Genomic DNA, 20840 nt, shown 5'->3' with positions numbered 1-20840 from the left:
GGTTCTGTGCTGTAATGAGCTGAAATGGCTGAAGCATGAATTTTGATGGAGGAAAAGGAAAGGCCCTTGTGAAGCATCTCAGTTAAGCATTGAAGAATCTGAGGTAAATTGGGCGCTGCTGTGGCCATCCCTTAAGTTTGGTTCTAGGCACAGACTCTCTCCCATTTTTCAGTATAAGATGTTTTAGTACTAGGCCTCCTTGCCTCCAAAATGACATCCAACACTTGTTTACTGAGGGGATGTTAAGGAGACATTAGGGTAATTAGCCAGGCTGCCAGGTTCAGGGTTTGAAGCTGGGAGTGCAGAATCTGGCGCTCTTGTTGAGACAGCAGGGTAGAGGTCTGAGGCAGGTGCCATGGGGCTAGTAGTGACACACTGCACAAAAGGGGGTACACCAGTGTTGGCATGGCCAGTCCAGTGCAATCAGTATCATTCTTGGTTTGTCCTGTTTGATCTTTAGTAGTACTTTGGAGAGGAAAGGCAAAAACTGACAGATTTTTCCAGCTGAAGGACAGAGCATCCACTTTAGCTTGTTTGTGGGGAGTCCTTATGCAGAATTTGTCCAACTGGTAGTTCTGGGGGGAGGCAAACAGGTCTATATCTGGGCTCCCCCATTTGTTTATCAACATGTTGAAAGTCTTTGGTTCCAGTTTCCACTCATGTGCGTCCATGAAATTTATGCTTAGTTCGTCTGCCAGTGTATTTAGTTTTCCTGGCAGGAATTGAGCCTGTAGATGCACTTGGTAGCTCAAAGCTGTGCTCCACAGAGCCATGGCTAGTCTGCAGAGGGTGTAAGAATGGGTACCCCCCTGCTTGTTTATGTACCACATAACAGTGGTGTTTTCCATCTTTACCACTAATTGTCCTGGAAGAATGTGGTCCTTGAAGGCTGTCAGGGCATTCTGTACAGCTAGCATTTTATTTTTGATTGATATGCAGGTGCATTTGACTTGGGTTCCATTTGCCATGAATGCACTTCCCTGCCAGGTGAGCCCCCCCATGCATAGTCTGATGCATCTGTTGTTAGGGTTTGGGCGGCAGGGGGCAGAGTGAATGGTAGTCCCTTGTTCTGGTGGCAAGCCTCTGCCCACCAAAGGAATTCTAACTGCAGGCAAGGTATGAGAGGAATCATTGCTTCCAGATCCTGAGAATGTTGACACCACAGGCTTTTTAGATAGCACTGTAGTTTCCTCATATGCAGTCTTGCATACGGAATTAGTAGAATGCAGGAGGCCATGAACCCCAAGGCTTGCAGTATTTGCCTTGCAGATATCAAGGTTTTTGTGGCCACTAGTTTGAAGTAAGTTGTCAAATGAATTTTTCTCTGGCGGGAGGAAAACCATCTGGGAAGTTGTGTTCAAGCTTGCTCCCATCTGGGAAGTTGTGTTCAAGCTTGCTCCGAGGAATATAATTTGCTGACAAGATACCAGATGTGATTTCTTTTCGTTTATGGTGTACCCTAGACAAGTTAGCACCTTTTGTACAAATGCCAGATGATTCAAAAGTAAGTCCTGGCTTTCTGCCTGAATTAGACAATTGTCCAGGTATGGGTATATTTGAATATTTCTTTGCAGTGGCGGCTGGTGACTTCAAATCACAGGGGGGCTGCAGGAGACAGCTGAATGGGTGGGGCCAATGGGAAGGGGTGTGGTCAACCATGAAGGGGAGGAGCTATGCACAAAACCACAAAAAATTAAATACGCTGCCCTGGGTGGCAAACCATCATTATGAAAGTCCAATCAAGACAAAAATAAGTGTAGAAGAATAAAAATATTTAAATGCATTGGATGCATGACAGCTTACTTAATATCTAGATGGAAACAAAAGGTTGTGAGGCATGAAAAAATAAATTACTTTTTAAATACATTACTGGAATGCCAGTCAAAATCAAGTATAAGAAAAACCAGAAGCACTCAACTCAAACCACTTCTCCTTGCACTGCAGTTCTAATTATAATATATTCAGCTTTATTAAAGTACCAAGTAACATGCTGAAAGTAGAAATCTATGTGATGCCCTCACTTGTAAAAATGTTTCTTATCCAAAAAAGACCTGCTGCGTGACAACTTGTTTCATGGGGAAAACATGATAAAAGTAAAAAATGAAAAGCAAACAAGAAACAAGCTCAAGATACATTGCTTAAAGGATTACTGTACAGGTTATGGACCACACATGATTGGCATTCTGTTTAGTTTACGGGTAAAGTCTGTGGAGATGACTGGAAGTCTCCAACAAGTGTAATGAGCTTTTTAAAATAATGGAATCCTGTCCTTTAATACCCAAGGCTTATACATTATCTAGTCAAGTATTCTCTGCATGGCAACAACAGAAAGGCTTTCAATGTTGGCAATTCTTTAACAGTATGTTTATTAAAGCTTGCTAGCATCTTACGATGTCAGACAAGCTTACCTTATGGTCATTAAAGCATTGCTACTTAAACACAGAGCAACAGGCACTTTGAGTAATAAGCATAAATCAACAGTACAAAAATATGACAGAAACCAGACCATTCTGCAAAATCAAGGACAGATGAAAAGCCACTGTAGTACTTATGCAGTGTGTCCTCCCCATCCAAGGTAGATACAACTACTCCTTGCCTTGCTTGGACACATCCAGAGTCACTACATGGGGAGTGGGTGCAACAAGCATGTCACAATTTGAAATCTCTCTGGCTGACTGTGATGGCTCTGACACATTTGTCATACCTCTCAACCTCAAGAGCAAGAAATCTGGACTAAGCCATACACAGAAGTGAGACAAAGGCCCAAAAATAAGGACAATTTTTAAATATTGCTCTAATAAACTTAGAAAGATAATAGAATAGGTCTTGCATTAGTATGAATTTTCTGAAGGGTATAAAATCTGAAACTCAAATGTCTGTCATTTTCTAACTTCAGTCTTTAGTGATTTGTCACTAATTTGCCAAAAAAACACAATTTTATGAAAAATGGACAAAAAATGTGATGCAAAAATATAAAATAGACACAATACAGCTGCTACCTGTCAAAGAAGGGACACTTTAATATTAGTACTGCTACCTTGAGCAGCTGACAAAATAAAAGAATCTACATGCATTTCAAGTAATCTATAACTTTGATTATTACAGTTATTTCTTAATTGTAAACCCTCCACGTTTTCTTCCAAAATTGCTATTTTGCGGAGAGATTATTAGGGGGAAGAGCAACATTTTGAGCCAAAAATTGGGGACAGTTGAGAGGTTGGCTATGCCTAATTCTATAAAGCAATTTATTTGCATGTACCTCTCAACCTGTTAATGCAGTAAATCTGAACAAGGACAAATATATTGGGGGCACATATAAACAGTACTAAAAATTGCTCTTGTATAAATTGAGACAGTTGATAGAACAGTTCTTACTTTAACATGCATTTTTCTGAAGGTTATGAAGTCTGAAACCTATTATTTAGTGACTTCTGGCAAATCATTTAGGAATTAAAACTACAAATTTTATGAAGAACAAACCAAAAATAAGAAGCAAAAATCTATTCATTCTTTGAAAATCTGGACAGTTGGGAGGTATAGTTCAGCTGGGCCTGTCTGAGTTTGCTGCCCTTCCCCCCTGACAAAATAATGGTTGAATGGAGCCTCTGCAGCCATTCCAATGAACCATTACTTGGCTATTTCACTCCATTTACCACAAACACTAAATGTGCATACTGCTTTACTTCTATGATGAGTTGGACTTCATTTGAAAGTTTTATTTTGTATTTTACAGCACAAACACTAAGTCATCTGTTAAACAAAGCAATGCAGTCTCACAATGAAAACTTAGCATTAAAACTTCTCTGCCCTTGAAACTCACATTCATTGAAACAGCATTGAAACCCACATTCAAAGAAAATACATTTTGCCAGTGGCAGATAAAGATTAATTTTGGGCTGTTTTCAAATCATAGGCCCCTTGCATATGAAACATACATGTGCTCTTTGATACACCTTCCTCATTGTACTAAAATTATATTCCTTGTACAATACAGTACACTTGTTAGAGGGTGTTTTAAATTTGTTTTGAACATTTTTCCAGTAAGCAATGAAACAAACCATATGCACCCATAATGGCAAACTGCCCAGTTGAGAACATTTATCATAAAAAAAGTCTACTCAGACTTCCACAGTCCACCATTATTAGTAAATATACACAATTCTACAGTCCACCATTATTAGTAAATATGCACAATTCCACAGTCCACCATTATTAGTAAATATGCACAATTCTACAGTCCACCATCATCAGTAAATATGCACAATTCTACAGTCCACCTTTATCAGTAAATATGCACAATTCTACAGTCCATTATCAGTAAATATGCACAATCTCTGAAGTAAGTCATCTAAATAATTCCACATTAAAGAAATCTGTAACTAATGAAGCGGTTGCTGCTAGCAATCACCTTTATATTTCATGGTTTCATCGAAAAATAAAGTGTCTGTTGCCCCTCAGGAATAAATTGCCTATATTACATTAAAAAATGATAAGCTAGTAATAATATTGCAAGAGGAAATGGATGGCAAACTAATAACGAACTCATAGTTAGTATCTTCACCAAGGAGAACATTCTCAGTACGGCAGCATCCACCCCTTGTGGGAGTAGAACCCACAGCCTTCTGCATCAAAAGCAAGTACACAACCTGTTGTGCTATAGTATTAACTAGGCAAAGCACTAAACTTCTATTCCCCTGCAGCTCTCAGCTCCTTGGAAAATCTACTCAATACTCAACTGCATCTCACCTTCGCAGCTCAAGAAAACTGGAAAAAGCCAAAATGTATTGGGGGGGGGTCAAAAGCCCAAAAACAGGGACACATTAAACATTGCTTGTATAATCTTGGAAAGTTGCTAGAATAAAATGTTGTGTTGCCACCATATATTTTACTGCCAAGGTCCCTGAGCAAAAACCAGTCAGAGAAACATACCACTACGCCACATCAGCTGCTTTGTAAAAGAGAGGAAGACTGAAACTTAAATGGCTATCATTTAGTGAATTCAGTTCTCACCATAGCTGTCAACCTCTTAGTACAAAACACCTGGACAAACCCAGTAATGAGGGAATACAGCCCTCAAACATATTCAGTGAATTCAGTTCTTGCCATAGCTGTCAACCTTAGCACAAAAACCTGGACAAAGCCAATAATGGGGGAATACAGTCCCAAAAATAGGGACAAATTTAAAATATTCATCTTATAAACTTAGAAAATTGCTAGAAAAAAAAGGTTGTGCTACTATGTATTCTGAAGAACATGAGGTTTGAAATTAAAATGCCGGTCAATTTTACTGCGGACAGAACAAAACCAATTTTCAGCAGAGACGCATGGATTAATACTGCAGACACGTCTTTGTAAAATGGCAGGGCACCAGAGCAAATCCACACAAACACAGGGAGGAGATGCAGACTCCACACAGAAGCCACCCCAACCAAGAATCAAACCAGAAAACCTATAGCTGTGAGGCAACAGTACTACCACTGCACCATCAAATATGCAAGGAATTAAACATTCAGAAACCTGAAGTCTGAAATTCAAATGCCTGTCAATTTTACTGCGGACAGAACAAAACAATTTTCAGCAGAGACGAGGGATTAATACTGCAGACACGTCTTTGTAAAATGGCAGGGCACCAGAGCAAATCCACACAAACACAGGGATGAGATGCAGACTCCACACAGAAGCCACCCCAACCAAGAATCAAACCAGAAAACCTATAGCTGTGAGGCAACAATACTACCACTGCACCATCAAATATGCAAGGAATTAAACATTCAGAAACCTGAAGTCTGAAATTCAAATGCCTGTCAATTTTACTGCGGACAGAACAAAAACAATTTTCAGCAGAGACGCAGGGATTAATACTGCAGACACGTCTTTGTAAAATGGCAGGGCACCAGAGCAAATCCACACAAACAAAGGGAGAAGATGCAGACTCCACACAGAAGTCACCCCAACCAAGAATCAAACCAGAAAACCTATAGCTGTGAGGCAACAATACTACCACTGCACCATCAAATATGCAAGGAATTAAACATTCAGAAACCTGAAGTCTGAAATTCAAATGCCTGTCAATTTTACTGGGGACAGAACAAAAACAATTTTCAGCAGAGACGAGGGATTAATACTGCAGACACGTCTTTGTAAAATGGCAGGGCACCAGAGCAAATCCACACAAACACAGGAGGAGATGCAGACTCCACACAGAAGCCACCCCAACCAAGAATCAAACCAGAAAACCTATAGCTGTGAGGCAACAATACTACCACTGCACCATCAAATATGCAAGGAATTAAACATTCAGAAACCTGAAGTCTGAAATTCAAATGCCTGTCAATTTTACTGCGGACAGAACAAAAACAATTTTCAGCAGAGACGCAGGGATTAATACTGCAGACACGTCTTTGTAAAATGGCAGGGCACCAGAGCAAATCCACACAAACAAAGGGAGGAGATGCAGACTCCACACAGAAGTCACCCCAACCAAGAATCAAACCAGAAAACCTATAGCTGTGAGGCAACAATACTACCACTGCACCATCAAATATGCAAGGAATTAAACATTCAGAAACCTGAAGTCTGAAATTCAAATGCCTGTCAATTTTACTGGACAGAACAAAACAATTTTCAGCTGAGACGAGGGATTAATACTGCAGACACGTCTTTGTAAAATGGCAGGGCACCAGAGCAAATCCACACAAACACAGGGAGGAGATGCAGACTCCACACAGAAGCCACCCCAACCAAGAATCAAACCAGAAAAGTACAGTTTTGTACCTACCAAAAATGTAGATGTCCGAACTGGATAGCATCTGCAGTCATAACAACTGGGTTGTCCTGTCGCCAGGCAGCCCTTCAGTCGGCCGGATTCCAAAGTCCGGGTCCGGCTTCGGCTGATGTCGCACTTCACCCGACGTCATCTCTGTTGGTCTTCGGGTATAAAAGCATCAGCCGACGCCATTTTCCTCAGTGTTTCTTGCCCCAGATGCCAGTAGCCCTCTTGAAGGCTAAAATTTGGATAGATGCCAATGTTTCCAAAAAGATAGAGGTAAACACAAAAATAAGCATGTATGTACATATATACAAACAAATACACCATAAAAGACCCCCCCCCCCCACCAGCTAGCTATTAGGAGGGTAAACACCCTAGGAGTACCACAGAGGGGAAGGAGGGAGGGTAATCCTGACTGCAGATGCTATCCAGTTCGGACATCTACATTTATGGTAGGTACAAAACTGTACTATGTCCTTCATGGATGCATCTGCAGTCATAACAACTGGGTAGAATACCATAGCCAACTAGGGGAGGAGGATAAAAGTAGATTATGGTGTGTTTAGGATCCCTTGCAGTACAGCAGTGGCAAACCCTGCTCGGGATCTGGAATATAGAGGCAAATTATAATGCTTGGCAAATGTATGCACGGAGGTCCAAGTAGCCTCAATAATGTCTTTGGTTGCCACCTCGTAAGAAGGCTGTGGTAGTGGCTGTTGCCCTTGTAGAATGAGGTCTTATGTTCTGTGGAATTGGTTTTCCATGGAAGGAGTAACAGAATCGTATGCAATTTCCTATCCATTTGGAGATTGTCTGTTTGGAAATAGCTTTTCCTTCCCTTCCTGTTGCATAGGCTACAAAAAGTTGGTCAGTCTTTCTGCTATTGTTTGTTCTGTCCAAGTAGTAGCGTAGCTGTCTATGTACATCCAAGGTATGCAGTATTCTTTCCCCTCTGTTTTGTGGGTTGGGAAAGAAGGTAGGTAGGTGGATTGCCTGGTTTAAAGACACTCTGGATACCACCTTAGGCATAAATGTAGGATTAGTCCTCATGGACACTCTATCTTGATGGAAGATTAGGAAGGGTTGCACTGCCATTAAGGCCTGTAGTTCTGAAACCCTCCTTGCTGAAGTAATTGCCAGTAGGAAAGCAGTTTTCCATGACAGGTGTTGTAGGTCTGCTGTTGCTGCTGGTTCAAAGGGTGATAGTGTCAACTTTTCTAGCACAAAGTTTAAGTCCCAAGCTGGTAATGGTGGTTTCCTTGGAGGTTTTACATTCTTGATTCCTCTGAGGAACTGCCTGAGCAAAGGGCGAAAAACAGGTGGATCAAAGCTGTATTCTGCTGAAATAGCTGATGCATGTATCTTGATGGAGGAGTAGGACAGGCCTGAATGAAGAAGTTCCGCCAGATACTCCAGAATGATAGGCATATCTATGTTTGACACATCTTTTCCTCTTTCCGTACTCCAAATGACAAACCTTTTCCATTTTCCAGCATAGTTCCTTCTTGTTGAAGGTCTGCGTGCTTCAAGAATAATGTCTTTAACTCTTTGGGAAAGTTCTGGATTAGCTGCTGCTATGTGATGTTCCATGCAGTCAGTTGCAACGATTTTAGGTTTGGATGTATGATGCTGTAGTTGTTCTGAGTTAACATCAAAGGCATCAGGGTATTGGCCACATATTGTTCGAGACATGCTCCTCAGCAGTGGGTACCAGTGTTGTCTTGGCCAGTTTGGAGCTATCAGGATTATCCTTGGACGTTCTTCCTTGATTTTTAGTAGTACTTTGTGTATCAAGGGAAGAGGTGGGAATGCATATGCTGTTAGGCCTTTCCAGCTGAAGGAGAGCGAATCCACTTTCCATGCTAGTGGGTGGAATGTCCTTGTGCAGAACTTTTGAGCTGGTGATTGAGAGGTGATGCGAATAGATCTATCTGAGGCATTCCCCATTTCTTTGAGATGGTCTTGAAGATGTCCGGGTGCAGCTTCCATTCGTGGGCATCCGATGTGGTTCTGCTTAATATGTCTGCTAGAGTATTTTCTTTCCCGGTACAAATATTGCCTGTAACTGGATGTTGTAGCTGAGTGCCAGGGTCCACAGCTCCAAAGTCATTCTGCATAGGGGGTATGAATGAGTGCCTCCCTGTTTGTTGATGTACCACATGACTGTGGTGTTGTCTGTCCTTATCATCAACTGGCCCTCTTGGAGAAATGGTTTGAACTTTTGGATTGCCAGTTTTACTGCCAGCATTTCTTTTAGGTTGATGTGCAGGTGAAGTTGATCCTGTGTCCACAATCCTTGCACGCATTTGTCCAGCATGTGGGCCCCCCATCCTAGGTCTGAAGCGTCTGTTGTGATGGTCTGGCTTGCTTGACATCTGTGAAAGGGTAGGCCTGGGTTTGACTGACATGCCTGAGCCCACCATAGGAACTCCTGCTTTAAGCATGGAATTAGTGGGATTTCTGTTTCTAGGCTGTGTCGGGACCATAAATTCTTTCGGTACCACTGTAGTTTTCTCATATGTAGTCTGGCAAATGGGACCAAGATTATGCATGATGCCATGAAGCCCAAGGCCTGCAGTACTTTTCTTGCTGTTAACTTGTTCAGTTTTGTTAGTGCCAAGAAGTAAAGAGGGAGTTCTTTTTGTTTTTCTGTAGTCAGGAATGCCATTTGTTTTACTGTGTCCAATTCCGCGCCCAAGAATGTCCTTGTTTGGGATGGTATCAGCCTTGACTTTTGTAAATTGACTGTGTATCCCAGTGCTTGTAGCAAGTAAATGACCCTTTGTAAATCTGTTGTCAGCTTGCTTTTGTTGTCCCCTTGTAGCAGACAGTCGTCCAGGTATGGGTAAATTTGAATTCCCTGTAGTCTGCAATGGGCGATTACTGATGCCAGGCATTTTGTGAATACTCTGGGCAGTAGATAAGCCAAAGGGCAATGCTGAGAATTGATAGTGCTCTGATCCTGCAAGAAATCTGAGGTATCTTCTGCAGATTGGTCGAATGGGGACGTGCAGGTATGCCTCCTTGAGATCTAGAGTTACCAGCCAAGACTCCTTGCCCAGCATGGGAAGAAGTTGCTGTAGGGTCAGCATTTTGAATTTTGGGACAAAGATGTATGTATTTAAGGTGGACAGGTCGAGAATTGGTCTCCAACTTTTTCCTTTCTTGGAACTAGGAATAGTCTGGAGTAGAACCCTTTCCTTGCTCTGCTGTTGGCACTCTTTCCACAGCTCTCATGTTTGCTAACTCCATTATCTGTTGTAGTGCCTCTGTTTTTGATTTGGAGGTAGATTTGGCATTCCTCTTTGACTGGTAAAGTGTGGAAGTGAAACCGTAACCTTGATCTATGGTTTGTAAAATCCACTTGTCTTTTGTTATGTAGTGCCAGTTCTTTGAAAATAAGGTTAACTTTCCGCCTAGAGGAGCTGCTATTTGTTCCCTGGTAGGCGGATTTAGGTTAAGTCACTGTGGTTGTGCTGATGTAGTGGCAGTGGTTGTGTCTGTGCCTCTGTTGTTACCTTGCCACTGTCGCCTCTGTAGGCACCTCCTCTGGATTGGTTTCTGCCTCTGGAACGCCTATTCCTGCCCCTTTGAAATTTTGTGGAGTCAGGAAAGGACCAATTTTGGCAGGCCAGTTCCTGCTAAACCTTGGGGTTGAACCTGCAAGAAATCTTTAACCGCTTGAACAGATTTTGCCTTTTCTTCCATTTTCTTCATAACCTGCTGGGCAGGTGTACCAAACAAACTTGTCTTATCCATAGGAGCATCTAGCAACTTAGCTTTAACATGATCCGGTAAAGCTTGCTCCTTTAGCCATGCATGCCTTCTTATCACTGTGCCAGTCATGGCTGATCTAAATGAAGCCTCCAGTGCATCATAGCCACATTTTAAGGAATGGTTGCTAACCTGTTGTATGTTATTTACCATTTCTAATACATATTTCTTATCAAGAGATTCATCAGTGGTTAGCTTTTTTTAGTTAACTGATCAAGCATAAACTCTTGGTATTGTATCATGTGAAACTGACAGTTTAAAGCTCTAGCTGAGAGAGTAGCTGAAGTGTAGACCTTTTTACCCCATCTGTCTAATGACCTTGCTTCCCTTTCAGAAGGAATAGGGTTTTTAGCTATGGTCGCAGCTACTGCCTTGGGACCCTGGGATATAGTTTCGGGGTCTGCAAGTGGGGCCTTGTAAAGGTGGTGATGAGTATCTGGCACCCTGTAAAATCTGTCTGGTTTGGCAGGGGCTGGAGGTAAAGAGTCTGGTGCAGAGCAGACATCATTGAAAGCATCATCCACCACAGAGAGAACAGGAGGTATAGCTAAGGGCCTGTGCTGTGGGAGGTGCAGAAAGGTCCTAAGTCTTTTTCTGGAGTCTGAAAAATCCTGTTGCTGCCATTGGAACTGCTCTCGCATGGCATGCAAGGTTTCCCCAAAGGAGAATTCTTCTGGTGGGGAAGCAGCTGGAATGGATTCTTCAGCATCAGAATCTTCAAAATTGGAGAAAGGAGCCTCTAGCTGGTCAGTTATGTCTGATTCGTCAGCAGAATCATCAGAGGACACTGGCTCAGGGGGCTCTGCCCTAGGTCTCTTCTCTGCGGGCTGAGAGGCCCTGTGTGGGTGAGGTTGAGATCCTCTAATTAATGAAATTAAATCTTCTGCCAAAGTAAGCATTTGAGAACTGGAAGAGCGCCTGGTTGTGGGGGTTTAACAGGCACTGTCTTAGTAGTCTTGGCTGCTTTAGCCCTGGCGAAGGCCTTAATGGACATGGCTGCTGGAGGCCTAGCAGCACCACGTGCTGGGGTAGAGACATCCAAGGGAATGGTGTCTGATAAGTCAGTGGCAACCACCGTAGTGGATAAAATTTCTGAGGCCGATTCAAGAGTGGTAGCCGGGCCTCAGTTGTAGAGATAGGTTCAGCTGTACTTTGATCAGTTTTCTCGGTTTCGCCGAAACAGAGACACTCGCGTTTGCTTAACCATGGTTTCGCCGAAACCGCGGACCGCGAGTGTCGGTCTTTATCTTTGCGTTTTGGCAGATTGGGTAGTCGGAGGATCCGACGGCATAATGTACGCAAAATCAGAACCGAAAAACTGTTCTGCAACTCCGACCGACGCCTAAGCGTTCCGGTTGAAAGAAGCACAGGCCGAACAGGCTGCTACGTCGTGGGCCGGGCCTAAATAAGCCAGACAGTAAGACTGGACATCCTCATGAGCTATTTGTTTCCCACCGGTTAAACAATTATTAACTTTTTCTCACATCGGCTGGGGCAAGAAAGAGTCCCCAACGGGGTACTTAGCTTTAGAAGTCTTCGAAGTAGTATTCGGTAGAAGTAATCTCTGGATCCGACCGACCGGCACTTGCGAACAGCTTCTGCTTCGGGCGCCACGCGGCAAGAAAGACTGGGGAAAATGGCGTCGGCTGATGCTTTTATACCCGAAGACCAACAGAGATGACGTCGGGTGAAGTGCGACATCAGCCGAAGCCGGACCCGGACTTTGGAATCCGGCCGACTGAAGGGCTGCCTGACGACAGGACAACCCAGTTGTTATGACTGCAGATGCATCCATGAAGGACATCCTATAGCTGTGAGGCAACAATACTACCACTGCACCATCAAATATGCAAGGAATTAAACATTCAGAAACCTGAAGTCTGAAATTCAAATGCCTGTCAATTTTACTGCGGACAGAACAAAAACAATTTTCAGCAGAGACGCAGGGATTAATACTGCAGACACGTCTTTGTAAAATGGCAGGGCACCAGAGCAAATCCACACAAACACAGGGAGGAGATGCAGACTCCACACAGAAGCCACCCCAACCAAGAATCAAACCAGAAAACCTATAGCTGTGAGGCAACAATACTACCACTGCACCATCAAATATGCAAGGAATTAAACATTCAGAAACCTGAAGTCTGAAATTCAAATGCCTGTCAATTTTATTTAACATTTGTTAATCAGGACAGTCTGACTTGGAACAAAAAAACAATTTTCAGCAGAGGCCCAGGAAGAAATAATGCAGACATGTCTTTGTAACATGGGAGGACACAAAAGCAAACCCACACAAACACAGGGAGAAGATAAAGACCCCACAAAGAAGGAACCCCAGCCAGGAATCAAACCTGAGAACCTGCAGCTGTGAGGCAACAATGCTACTACTACACCATCAAATATCAAGCATTAAAACATTTACAAACCACAGATATTATGAGGAACAGATCAGATCAAATATGAGGCAAAAATCTGCAATTTTTTTACAAATGGTGGTGGGTAGGGAATTCAAGTCTTTAACACCTGCATACAGGGTACAGGGTTCAAAGCCTGAGGTATTCCCTACCACACCACCATGAGCACCTGGGGCATTTTCACACACAGACACACACACACACACACACACACACACACACACACACACACACACACACACACACACACTCAAACGTATGAAAGCAGCAAGCACCACACACTTCAGATAGTAAATACAAGCACACACCATAAATTCAATCAAGTACCATACACTTACCTGTCCGTTCTCCATACTATCCAGCTAACGTCCTGCCCGCGCAATACTCCAAAGACCCGCGAGATCCCTGCATTCAAAACTCCTTCCCGAGACTGTTCTGTAAATCCTGACTGCTGCTGTTGCAGTCCGGCCCCGACACATTCTCCCAGCGAGTCTGTGCACTTTAAAAGTGCACAAACGTCTCCTTGTGTCCCCCTATGGGGACTGCCGGACTGCCTGGAGCATGCGCAGTAGTCGGGACTACTGCGCATGTGCGAAGTCCGCGAAATTTAAAAACATTTTTTTTTCTATTTTTTATTTCTTTTTGATTTGAGGGGGCTGCAGTCCGGCAGTCCAATAGCACGGGCCGCCCCGGTTTCTTTGCCTCTAAATGTAATAACTGATGCTAGGCACTTTGTGAATACCCTGGGCACAGTAGAAAAGCTTATGGGCAGTGCAGAGAACTGATAGTACATGTAGCCTGCTTTGAAGCGTAGGAATCTTCTGCAAGATTCCCTGATTGGGATGTGCAGGTAGGCTTCCTTTAACTCCAGTATTGCCAACCAGGCATCTTTGCCTAGCATAGGAAGCAACTGGTGGAGAGTTAGCATCTTGAATTTTGGAATCACCAAAAAGGTGTTTAAGTTAGAAAGGTCCAGGATAAAACGCCATGTGTTGTCTTTTCTGGGTACTAGGAAAAGTTTTGAGTAGAAACCTTGTCCCTTTTCCTGTTCTGGTACAGTTTGAATAGCCTTTATGCTTAAAAGGGAGAGTACTTGCTTTTGAGCCTCTGCCCACTGATTTGGGGGTAGATCTGGCCAACTGTTTGGGGTTGGTACATGTGTAAGTGAAATCTATATCCTTGGGAAACTATATTTAAAACCCATCTGTCCTGGGTAATGAATTCCCAGTTCTTTGCCTGCAGAGAAATCTTTCCCCCTAAAAGACAAGTCAGTTGAGAAGTGCTTGGAAGTTTTAAAGTTAAGTCATTGAGACAGTTTATCATGTGGGGGGGGGGGTCTTACTACTCCCTGATTTGGAAGTGGGAACCCCCCACTGCTTAGTCCTGTGTGTACTGTGGGACTGAAGCCTGGGTGTTCTGCTGGTTTTGGGTTTGGACTGAGAAGTCATGGAAGAGGCAGGAAAGGATCCATTCTTAGAGGGCCAATGCCTTCTAAATCTTGGATGCTGTACTTATAAGAAATCTTTAACAGTTTGCATATATTTTGCTTTTTCCTCCATCATTTTAAGAACTTCTTCCGCTTTGTTGCCAAACAGACGGTCCTGATTTAAGGGAGCATCCAGCAATTTAGCTTTAACATGATCTGGCAAAGATTGCTCCTTAAGCCAAGCATGCCTTTTAAGTACAGACCCAGTTACAGCTGCCCTACAAGATTCCTCTAGTGAATCAAAGCCACATTGCAAAGTAGGTTTTCCAACCTGTTCAGCAGAAAGCATTAAATCCTGTAAATCATTATTTTCAGCACAATCAGGAATCAACATAATTTTCTGTTTAAGCAATCCAGTAATATGCTGTTGATACTTTAACATACAAAACTGGCAATTTAAGGCCCTAATGGCCAAAGTAGCAGAAGTGTATACCTTCTTACCTCATCTACCCAGCGCCCTGGAGTCTCTATCAGAGGGGGTAGGATTTTTGGCAGTAGTAGCCTTAATGCCCTTGGGTCCCTGTGAAATGGTCTCAGGATCCACAGTAGGATTTTTAAAAGGAACTTGTGAGAGTCAGGAACCCTGTAATATCCATCAGGTTTTCTGGGAGCAAGAGGTAAAGAGTCAGGGGCCAAACTAGATTCCAAAAAGGCATCATCAACAATGTCTAGTACAGGAGGGACAGCTAAAGGCCTGTGCTGGGGCAGGAGTAAGAAATCCCTAAGCCTCTTCTTAGAATCAGAGAAATCCTGGCTTTCCCAACGAAAATCCTCCCTAAGAGTATGCATGGTTTCACCAAAAGAGAAATCCTCTGGGGGGAAAGCAGAGGGAATAGAGTCCTCTGCATCAGAATCCCCATAGGTAGATAAGGGTAAATCCTAATCATCAGAGGAGACAGAAATTTCAGAATCCTGGTCAGAAGTATAAGCAAATTCAGTCCTAGGTCTCTTAGAGGGGGAAGGTTGGCTTCCCCTGATTAAAGTAATAAGGTCTTCAGCCATTCTTATCATTTGATTTTAGGCATACAGGCCTGACCATGTGGTCTGGGCGTCAGTTTTCTAGGCATGGTTCGAGTTTTAGGCCTTGAAGAAGATGGCGTCAGTTTAATATGCAAGTCAGTAGGCCTGACTACACCCTCAGAAGCCGGTGCCTGCACAGCGGCTCTGGACCCATCTAAGGTAGAGACATCCACAGGTTCCACAGTTGAAGCATCTTGCGGCATACCAGACTCCTAATGGGTCTCAGTAGAGGCCTGCGAATATGAAGTAGCGGGTATCAGGGGCTGTGAAAGTGCCTGAGTACCGGCGAACTGGCTTAGGATAAGCGTCTTTGGCAGCTTTGGGCCTAGGCGGCCTGTCTCTCTCTATCTTTGCATTTTTTTCGGAATGTTGGTAGTCGGATGGCTTACCGAAGACTTATCTGGATAACTGAACCGAGTACCAAAACATTTAGAAGCGTAAATATACAGATAATGAATAGTTTGTTACTTAAATAAAGCACAAAACTGACAGCGAGGTACGTCATGGTCAGGGCCTAGGCAAGGAATACAGTACGAATGAAAATCTTTACGAGGTATTTGCTTTCCACAAGAAATACCATTACTGACTTTTAATGACATCGGTTTAGAGTAAGAAAAAGTTTCCCCAATGGGGTACTTAGCTTTAGTTGAAGACTTTGGTTCTGAAACTCGAAAATGAAAATTTCAGGAGTCGGCCGACTGTCACTTGCGGAATGCTTCGGCTTCGGGCACTGCACGTTAAGAAAGACTGATGTAATGACATTGGCTGCATGCTTTATACCCATGACTACCTGACATCACGGAAGATGAGACAGCAACCGACGCAGGACCCAAGACTTTGATAATCAGGCCGACTGAGAGCTACTGCAAGCAGATAACCCAAATGTGATGACTGCAACAGTGAAACACAATGAACATCTAGTAAGGTGAGTCTCTCACAGTAGGGTAATATTGGATGTAGCAATGGGGATAAGGGAGGAACTTTGGCACAGGATTAAGGATAAAAAGGGCAATGTAGTTATGAAAGGGTGAGTTCAATTTTTAGCATGGAAGATGGTGACGTCAGGGAATCTTTTTCCCAATTTAAAATGAAATAATTCTTCCTACATTTAGAATGGAATGGACTGATTTTTACTTTTCTGCAAAAGGTGGAGATAAACATCAGAGAGGTGGATACATTTAGAAGGTGTCAAGGGCAATTAGTTGCAGACAGTATGAAGAAGTGGAGTTATGATCTTGTTCAAAATACAGTGGTGGAAATTAAGCAGAAAAGCAAGGGTTTGGGTATGTGGTTAGTGTCAGACTGGAGGTGATAGGGAATATTAAGAACCATACCAACAGAATTCAAACTGCTCCTGGTGGGTGGGGGGACAACAGAGAAAGACTGTGGCTGTGAGGCAGTGGAAAATCCTTTCACAAAGCACTAGGGGATCATCTAAAGCCTATGTGACAATGTGAGGTCTTGCCAGCGATGCCATGGGAAGTAGGGCAGTGGGTGTGTAACATATGCCAGCAGAGCTAGATGGAATTTTGTAAATAATTATATGTCATTTGTATATTCTGATTTGTACAGATGCTTGTGTTGAAAAGTGTATTTATAAAGCTGCTTGTGTTAAAAATGTATCAACAATGTGTCCTGCTGGATAGAAAAGAAATATACATGCGTATCAGACAATGTATTGGAAATTGTTAAATGTATATGTTTTAACAGAGGATACTGGAAGAGAAGAGGTTAATCTCAGTCCAGCCAACTTTGAAAAATACTAAAAGTAAATGACTTAATTTAGGCCACAAAGATTGTATCTTACAGTTCTGATTGCAGCCAGAGACAAAATGTCTGGGAAAACAAGTACCAGGGAGCCTTTTGTATTGTCTCTAGCAGACGACCAATTGCTACTCTGAAAGAGGGGAAGTGTTTTATGACTTCCATACGGTGCAACAGATCTTAGCAGCATTTATATTACTCTGTTGAAAACTCAAACTGTCAACAGCGTAATAATCGACACGAAAATGTCGAAACCCTCGAACATCAAACACACACACACAAAAAAAAAACCACCCAAGCACAACACAAATTGCTCTATGCCGGGGGCAAGCCCCTCCGCGCCCCCACACCCCCCTCTACTTAAATATACCAACTCCGAGATTGCACTACACTGCAGTAAATGGGAATCTCCCCTTATGGAAATTTCCATTTACATGCGCAATGACTTTTGCTTTTGACATTTTGGTGCCGAGAATATCAGCTTCGATATTGTCGGCCTTCGAAAGGGTGAAGTAGATCCTTTTAACATGCTCTCTCTGTGTGCATTATTGACACATGTGCTAAATCTTGGCAGCTTCTAGTCATGGGGGTTGCATGGGAACCAGAAGTCAGATGACCAGATGCATGTGATGCCATTATGTAATCCATCATTAAAATGAAGTTTTAATACTAATAGAGACTGAAGTATCAGAAACACTCCGGTTTTAGAACCTGACAAGGAAGGACCCCTCACCTACCTCATTTTGCATTGCTCTAGTAAGTGAAACAGGGAATAGTAATTCTTTAGATCAGTCAGGAAAATATAGTGAGATTAGTCAAGTACTGTTTTTCTGTATCTGTGTAAATCTATTCATCTGTGCTATTTTAATATTTCCTGTAAGTGGAACTCTGGTGTTTACTCTAAATAGATATTTAGTATTTTCATGTTCTTTTATTATTTATTATTAAATATATTTAAACTTTTCATTTTGGCTGGTCCTTTAGAGAATATTTTAGACTTTGAGAGGACTTGCATCTATTTTGTGACACTGTGGCCACCCCTGAAAACCTTACTGCATTGGTCAAACACTATCATTTGTATTAATATTAATTTCACTTAGTACAATTGGATACACTTGTAAGAGCCTTAGAATAGCTGGCTATAGAGTGTCTAGTGACAGTGTAACTACCTTACAGTCTGGGCAGATGGGGGCATAGCTAGCAAATCTGTGCTAGACTTTCCCCTAGGTGATTTTGTGTGTGTGTGTGTGTGTGTGTGTGTGTGTGTGTGTGTGCGTGAAAATCAAATTTCTAAGTGGGTGTGTGTCAGCTGCTTGGAGCAGGGACACGAAGCACTGGTTTCTCAGAGAGAGTGGTGGAGGACTCTGCTTGGACACTTGGCTGAGGACTCAAATGTATAGCTCTGCCAGTGGCGAGTCTCACTGGGGATCTGGGGAAAGAAGGAAAAAACAACCCCGGACTGAGTGTGTTCCCTGTGTGCTAGTAAGAGAAATTGTGTTTGATGCAGAGAGCTGGATTTGGAAATACTGGGTGTATCCATTTTTGTTCCAAGTGAATGCCGCTCTCCAGTGTCAGTGGTGAGGATTTCAAGCTCCTTGATTACTGGTCACAGACTAAATGGTATGGTAGAGAAAAAACAGGAACAGACAAATAAGTAACAGACAGAAGGATGACTCATATTCTAGAGGTTAAAAATGAAAATAAAGATTTTTTCTTTAAAGAGAAAACCTGAAGGGGTGATACTGTTACACTAAACGGCGAGTCTGGGAATGTAGGAAAATTTGTTAGAAGAATGGAACAGTTTACAACATTCTCACATTATTTAGTGTCTGAATGAGATAAAGAAAGTAGTGTTTAGGAAAAAGCATTTGGGCCTGGGGCTGTGATCCGAGCTCTGGTAGCGACCGACCTGCACACTTGCGAACTGATTCTGCTACAGGCTCCACGGCAACAAAGACTGATGTAATGATGTTAGCTCCCTTGCTTTATAGCACTGATGACCAGACTTCAGTCTACAGGCGACAGCAGCTGACGCAGAAAAAGACTGACTCTGGTATTCGGGCCGGCCGAGGGCTACCACAGCGGGGATAATCCACAGGTGACGACTGCAACAGTGAAACACAAAGAACATCTGATAAATAAGTATGGGAAGAAAGACTGTGAGAGTTAAGGTTAGTACAAATGGCGACAAAGTGGAAGGAGGGTTGGCAGAAGACAAAGGATATATGAAGGTTACCAGTGGAATAGGATGGTGTGCATCTAAAGGAGGAACATGAGAAATCACTCATAAAAATATCAGTTGTAACAACTTCCCTGACTGCAGGGTACACAGCACTTGAATCTTGTCTTGATTCCTCATGAAGCAAATTAGATCCGAGGGTAATCTCAGGGGTTAAAGGGAATTATGGGTAGGGAAGGAGTCACCGCTCTGGATCCAAGCTCTTGAAAAAAATAAATAAATAAATAGAAAAGTGTTGCAGTTTGATCCAATAAGATCAGGAAACCCAACTGCTGAGTCAGGTGGAAAAAAACATCAGATCAAGAATTACATGATCACCTGAGAGTGGACAGGGAGATCATAAGGGCTTTGAGGAACTTGGGGAATGCATGGCCTTCCTACTTTCTGCAGATACTAAAAGGCATGCATAGCCCTCACTATACTTGCCATGTTGACCTTTCAGTGAAAAACTGAGGACACTGGAATCTCACAGGGTTCTGCCTCAAGGACACTGCAACAGTTCTTCAATATACTCTTGGCCCATGTGGATGAGCACATCTATTTCACAGCATCTCCAGGGGAGACAGGGTTAGTACCATGAGTTGCCTTTTGTGGCTTTCCTGAGGTATCCTATGAAATACATATAAATTACTACAGTTATGATGTCCACATTTACCATGTGTCGTCTGCTCTGATGGTGCTAATGCAGATACTGATGTCAAAGCTCACATGAAGAGGAAACATTTCAAAGTTGGATGCAGACATTTACTACATGAAGGCAAACATGCCTTAATACTGCAAATGTCAGGAAAACATTGACCTTCTGTACCACCTGTGTGTAGATGTCAAATGTGTACCAAAGTGCTATTATCCATGCTACCATGAATGAACACAGTGCCCTCATTCTTTGCATCATATTTATCCCCTCATAGGGAGGTCAAATACTTCTCAATGACTGCTAAACTTTGGGCAATGAAAGGCCCACTGATCATGATACTATATGCAATTGCAGTCTGCCTAGTTTAATTCCTTGCATAGAACACAATGCCATTAGCTCTTTCTTTGCACTGTGACAAGGTACATTTCATTCCCCCCACTGCATTTATGTCACCAGTACTTGGACTCCATACCTTAGCTCACGCTGCCTGTTTTGGACCTCCTTTTCCAAAAATACATCTGAATGTGTGTCTTAAGTGCATCCTTGAGGATATGGTTCTCCTCAGCAGTAAAGTTTTCTCCTGTGCCTTGCTCCCTGAGGCTGCACCATTTTTCCCTAGTAACAACACATTTTAAAGTTAGTAGTCCAACTTTCCCATCACCAAGTTGAAGAATACTGGTAAATTTCTTTTAATCAGTACTGCGTCACTATACAAGAAAAGAGTGATGACATTAAAT

At 42.7% G+C, this 20840-nt stretch overlaps 1 protein-coding gene across 1 annotated transcript in view; it reads right to left on the bottom strand.

The window, feature by feature from the left end:
• Positions 1–20840, bottom strand: part of MOSPD2 (motile sperm domain containing 2) — a 980078-nt gene that overhangs the window by 290612 nt on the left and 668626 nt on the right. The window lies entirely within an intron of this gene.

This window comes from Protopterus annectens, chromosome 5.part0 (assembly GCF_019279795.1).
Source record: "Protopterus annectens isolate FY-2018-M chromosome 5.part0, PAN1.0, whole genome shotgun sequence".
NCBI lineage: Eukaryota > Metazoa > Chordata > Ceratodontiformes > Protopteridae > Protopterus > Protopterus annectens.
This window is presented reverse-complemented; position numbering and strand designations above follow the sequence as displayed.